The sequence below is a fragment of the Molossus molossus genome, unplaced genomic scaffold (assembly GCF_014108415.1).
Source record: "Molossus molossus isolate mMolMol1 unplaced genomic scaffold, mMolMol1.p scaffold_m16_p_10, whole genome shotgun sequence".
Taxonomy (NCBI): Eukaryota; Metazoa; Chordata; class Mammalia; order Chiroptera; family Molossidae; genus Molossus; species Molossus molossus.
In genome coordinates, this window is record NW_023425345.1 from 105,554,983 (window position 1) to 105,561,265 (window position 6,283).

Sequence of the window (6,283 nt, forward strand, 5' to 3'; positions counted from 1 at the left end):
TCATAGCTACACAGGCTATGAAACAAGAAAAATCCCAAATAAATAATCTAACTCTATACCAAAAGGCACTAGAAAAGGAACAAAACCAAAAGTAAACAGAAGGAAGAAAATAGTTAAGAACAGAACTTAAATAAAATAGGAATTAAAAAAAAAAAAAGAAAACAATAAAACGAAGAGCTACTAAAAAGATAAAGAAAATTGACAAACTCAAGAAAAAAGAAAGTGAAAATAAATAAAATCAGAAATGAAAGTGAATTACAACTGACACCAAAGAAATATAAAGACTACTACGAAGAATTATATGCCAACATATTTGACAATGTAAAAGAAATGGATAAATTCCTAGAAGTATATATCCTTTCAAGACTGAACCAGGAAGACAGAAAATCTAACCAAACCAATTTCTAGCAACGAAATTGAAGCATAATAAAAATAAATAAAAACTGCCAACAAAAAGTCCAGGACAAAATGGGTTCACAGATGAATTCTACCAAACATTCAAAGAAGAAATAATACCTCTCCTTCTTAAACTATTTCAAAAAAACAGAAGAGGAAGGAATGCTTCCAAATTTATTCTATGAAGCCAGTGTTACCCTGATACCAAATCCAAAGACATTCCAAAAAGAATACTAGAGGCCAACATCCTTGATAAACACAGATGCAAAAATCCTCAGCATTGGTCCAGCAGCTTGCTCTGCATGGTCAATGCCCTAGGCCTTCAGTGCCATGGACACAGTGCCACTCACACCATGGCGTGCGTGCTGACTGCATGACAGCCTCTAGGGAGAGGTAGGTCCACCAAGCCTCCTTAGTGCTGAAGCTCAGGCTGCAGGCAGTTCTGCAGTGGCAAAACAGAACCTCTGGACAGTGTTCTCATTAATATCTGTCAGCATAACCATCACCTTTCACTCTGCTGGCAAAGACTCTGTTCTGAAATCTATACAGAAAAAGCACCTAGATCCCAGTCTTTCAGTGGCTTTGAGACAAATCAGAAGCCCTCTCTTGAACCTAATGGGCCTCTAGGCAAGATGTCCCTGCCTATAGAAATGTACCACTAGGTATTCAGCTACGATAATGATCTAAAGGATACAATGCCCATGACTCCACCATCAGACAGCATCCCCTGGAAGCCAGTAATTCCACAGGGCAAGTATCAGCACCTTGTCAGGGTGGAGGAAAAAGAGGCTAGTGTCTCCCCTCCTGTCATGACCCTGTCATGGTCATTGACAGTATGGACAAGGTCCCCATGGTTAAGGCTAAAGCCACCAGTGTCATCATGAATCATCTGATCACAAAAAAGACCCAGGAGAGCATTCAGAATTTTGAGCAACAGGAAGGACTGAGAGATGCTGGCTACACACGCTACAGGGCCTTACCACCAGGGAGACCCACTACCTTTGAATGACAGAAGCACTCCACAAACTAAAACTACAGAGTGAAGAGTTAACAAGAGAAGAGAAGCAGCCCCTCAGCCCAGTCCGCCCTCAGTAGTACTCCCTACTCTTCCCCTAAGCAGAAGCCTAGAGGCTCTCTTCTGGCTCTTCCACAGCCTTACCTGGCCCAAATCTTAGCATCACTGATTCTTGAAGCAGGGATAAAGACAGAAACTCAGCAGATAAATGGACCTTCTTTGGACCAATATCCCTCCAGAAGTCTCATTCAGGAGGGTTTTTGCCACTCACGTCTACAGAGGAACCCAGAAGCCTTCTCCAGTGGAACTGAGCTACGTGCAAGCCACCCAAATGGCTGAAGATCCAGCAACCATCAAACCTTCCAAGATGGACATCCCAGTGACTGAAGGAAAGAAACAACCGCCAAGGAAGGACTCATAACCTTAAACCCCATGACTTGAATGTGCTTACACACACCAGCTTTTAGAGCTTTCTCTTTCAGGAGCTCTGAATAGAGGATGTCTTGCTTTTTACTTTGGTTCTGACACAGGCAAGGTTGGGGTGGGTTTTCTTCCTTGTTTTTTTAAAAACCTCTTAAACCAAGGCTATAGCTGGAGACATAATTTTTTTTTGTTTGTTTTTTGTTTTGTTTTTGTGAGGAGACATCCATTTCGTTTTCCTTTTTTTTTTTATCTTTATTGTTGAATGTATTACAGATGTTCCTCATTTTCCCCCCATTGACCCCCTCCTCCCCACTCCCGCCCCCCTCCTGCCTTTACCCACACTATTGTCTGTGTCCATTGGTTATGCATGTAAGTTCTTTGGTTTATTTCTTCCCACCTCCCAACCCCTTTCCCTTTGAGGTTTGTCAGTCTAGCAATGAATTTGTACTTCTTAATCCCTTCATCTTTTTCACCCATTCCCCCAACCCCCTTCCCATCTGTCAGCCAACAAAATGTTCTCTGTATCTATGAAAATGTTTCTGTTCTGCCTGTTCATTTTGTTTGTAGACTCAATTGTCGATAGATATGTATTCATTGCCATTTTGTTTGTTCATATATTTTATCTTTTTCTTCAAGAAGACCCTTCAACATTTTATAATAATGGTTTAGTGGTGATGAACTCCTTTAACTTTTCCTTGTCTAGGAAACTCTTTATATGACCATCGATTCTAAATGACAGTTTTGCAGGACAGAGTAATCTTGGTTGTAGATTCTTGCTTTTCATCACTCTGAATATTTCTTGCCACTCCCTTCTGGCCTGCAAAGTTTCTTTTGAGAAATCAGCTGACAGCCTTATGGGAACTCCCTTGTAGGTAACTAACTGCCTTTCTCTTGCTGCTTTTAAGATTCTGTCTTTGTCTTAAACCTTTTGCATTTTGATGATGTTGTGTCTTGGTGTGGGCCTCTTGGGGTTCATCTTGTTTGGGACCCTCTGTGCTTTCTGGACTTGTATGTCTGTTTCCTTCACCAAGTTAGGGAATTTTTCTGCCATTGTTGTTTCAAATAGGTTTTCGATTTCTTGTTCTCTCTTTTCTCCTTCTGGCGCCCACAAGATGCGAATGTTGGCACGCTTGAAGTTGTCCCAGAGGCTCCTTACACTATCCTCATTTTTTTGGATTCTTTTTTCTTTTTGCTGTTCTGATTGGGTGTTTTTGCTTCCTTATATTCCAAATCGATGGTTTGCTTCTTGCCTTTACCTGCTCTACTATTGAATCTGTGTAAATTATTCTTTATTTCAGTTAGTGCCTCCTTCATTTCTGACCGTGCATCCTTCATTTCTGACTTGTCTTTTTTTATGCTCTTGAGACCCTCACTAAGTTCACTGAGCATCCTTATAAGCAGTGTTTTGAACTCTGCATCTGTTAGGTTGCTTATTTCCATTTTGCTTAGTTCTTTTCCCGAGGTTTTGTTCTGTTCTTTCATTTGGGACCTATTTCTTTGTCTCCTCATTTTGGCTGCCTCTTGTGTTTGTTTCTATGTACTACTTAACGAGAGGTATGGGCTAGCTGAGACCAGATGCTGCTTGTTTGAAAGAATTTAGGAAAACCTGAAGCAGGATCCAAGACAGGCCAATCCTATGGTTAAGCAAGTGGCAACAGCTTGGGTGGGCCTGAAAGTTGGGTGGGGCGGGGCCTCAGGGAATCACCAGGGTGGGGCTAGCAGTGTGAGCCAGGTTGCTGGAGACCCAGATATGGTGACTGTCTGCCGCCCCAGGGAAGGGCTCACCAAAGGAACAAAGGCCTCTGACAGCACATTTGTCACAGAGAAAGCCCCCTCTCCATCCCTTGCTCTAATGCCAAACAACTCAGTTCTTCCCTGTATTTCTCTGGCACCCTTTGAGCTGCCTCCCCTCCTTCAAGCTTAGAGGGAGAGAGTCTGATAAGTCCGTGCGCGGGCCCTTTAAGAGGAGCTGTCTGGGGCTCCAGCCGCCTCAGCCTCCCCAAGCCTCAGTTCCTGCTGGTTTTCCAGCCAGAAGTTATGGAGACTTCTCTTCCTGACACTGGAATCCTGAGCAGGATGCCTGGTGTGGGACTGGGACCCCTCAGTCCTCAGGGAGGACCTTCCCAGCCGAGGTCTCCTCCTGATTTTTATCCACCACACGTGGGTGTGGGACAAACCCGACCACCTCCGCCCTACTATAAGTCTGGCTGTGGCTGCTGCTTTAATTCCGTAGTTGTAGGACTTCCATTCAGCTTGATTTCAGGTGGTTTTGAATGATGGTTGTTCTGTAGTTTAGTTGTAGCTTTGATGTGGTTGTGGGAGGACGCGATACTGCGTTTACCTACCCACCATCCTGACTGGAAGTCCCATGATTGGTTTTTGAGCAAAAAAACAAACAAACTCATACTTGTGGAAGAAGCCATTGTGTATTGCTTTAATTTAAAGTTAGACTAAATAGTCTCATCACCAATTTTTGCATCAAAGGAGGCCAGGATAAACAATCTCTTCAATAAGTTATGCTGAGAAAACTGGATGGAGACATGCAGAAAAATGGAAATGGAACACTTTCTTAAAACATATACATAAATAATCTCGAAATGGACTAAAGACTTAAACATAAGACCAGAAAACATAAAACTCTTAGAAGAAAGCAAAAGCAGTAAACCCTTTGACATAGCTCTTAGTAATGTCTTTTGGGATGTGTCTCCTCAGGCAAGGAAAACAAAAGAAAATATAAACAAAGAGATTACATCGAGCTAAAGAGTTTTTGCAGAGCAAAGGAAACCATCAACAAAACGAAAAAACAACCTATTGAAAGGGAGAAGATATTTGCAAATGATATATCTGATAAGAGAAGGGGTTAATATTCAAAATCCATAAGAAATTCATATCTTAACACCAAAAACACAAACAATTCAATTTTACAATGAGCTGAGGACCTGAGTAGAGGACATTTCTCCAAAGAGGACAGACAAATGGTTAACGAACATATGAAAAAATGTTCAATATCAATAGTCATCAGGGAAATGCAAATTAAAACCACAATGAGATATCATCTCACACCTGTCAGAATGGCTATCATCAATAAATCAACAAATAACAACACTGGTGAGAATGTGGAGGAAAAGAATCTCTTGTACACTGATGATGGGATTGTAAATTAGTGCAGCCACTATGGAAAACAGGATTTTTAATTTCAAAAAATTAAAAATAGAGATGCCATATGATCCAGAAATTCCACTTTTGGGTATTTATCCAAAGAAAATAAAAACATTAATTTGAAAAGATATATTCATTGTAGCATTACTAATAATAGCCAAGATACAGAAGCAACCTAGATGTCCATCGATAGATGAATGGAAGGCCCTGGCCAGGTAGCTCAGCTAGTTAGAGCATCATCCCAATATGCCAAGGTCACAGGTTTGATCTCCATTCAGAGCATATACAAGAATCAACCAATGAATTCAAAATTAAGTGGAACAACAAATCGATGCTTCTCCCTCACTCTATTTCTTGCTCCCCTCATCTCGCTTCCTTTATCAACTCAATAAAAATGAAATGAATGGATAAAAAAATAACATATGCCCTGGTCTGTGTGGCTCAGTTAGTTGAGCATAGTCCCATACACCAAGAGGTTTCTGGTTCGATTCCTGGACGTGCTTAGGTTGTGGGTTCAATCCCCAGTAGGTGTTGTGCAGGAGGCAGCCGACCAATGTTTCTCGCTCATCAATGTTTCTCTTTCTCTCCCTCTCACTTCCTCTCTCTCTCTAAAATAAAACATTTTTTAAAAGATTATACACACACACACACACTAGAATATTATTCATCAAAAAAAGAAAAGAAAAGAAAAGAAATCTTGCCATCTACAACAACATGGATGTACCTAGAGGGTATTATACTAAGAGAAATAAGTCAGACAGACACAGACAAATACCATATGATCTCAATTACATGTGGAAAATCTAAAAAAAAAAAAGAATAAACAAAACAGAAACAGACCCACAGATATACAGAACAAGCTGATGGTTGCCAAATGAGAAGGGATGATGAAAATACAAAAAATAAAATAAAAATAGAGATTCCAAGATGGCAGCAGATTAAGTGGAAGCTACACTAATCTTCTCCCCAGAACAAACTGGAATTACAACTAAAATATAGAAAAATCAACCTGAATAATCAATTGAGGACTAGCTGGAAAGAACCCTTATAACCAAGGACATAAAGAGGAGACCACACCAAGACTGTGAGGAAATGCAGAGGTGCAAGGAAGCTGGCTGGGTTCTCAAAGGCAGCAGCTGAAGTGCTGGAAGGTCATTTCAGCTGCAGGAGGTTCCCCCTGAGAAATCTGAGGTCTAAACCTCAAGCTGGGCTCCCCAGCCCAGAGTAACAGATCCAGGAAAGGTGCCCACAAAACATCTGGTTTTGAAAAGCACCAGAGGCTCTCTCTGG

The 6,283-nt window shown here is 41.1% G+C and overlaps 1 pseudogene; it reads left to right on the forward strand.

Annotated features, from left to right (window-relative positions):
• Positions 1-992: 992 nt before the first annotated feature.
• Positions 993-1,878, forward strand: LOC118624677 (annotated as a pseudogene).
• Positions 1,879-6,283: the final 4,405 nt, after the last annotated feature.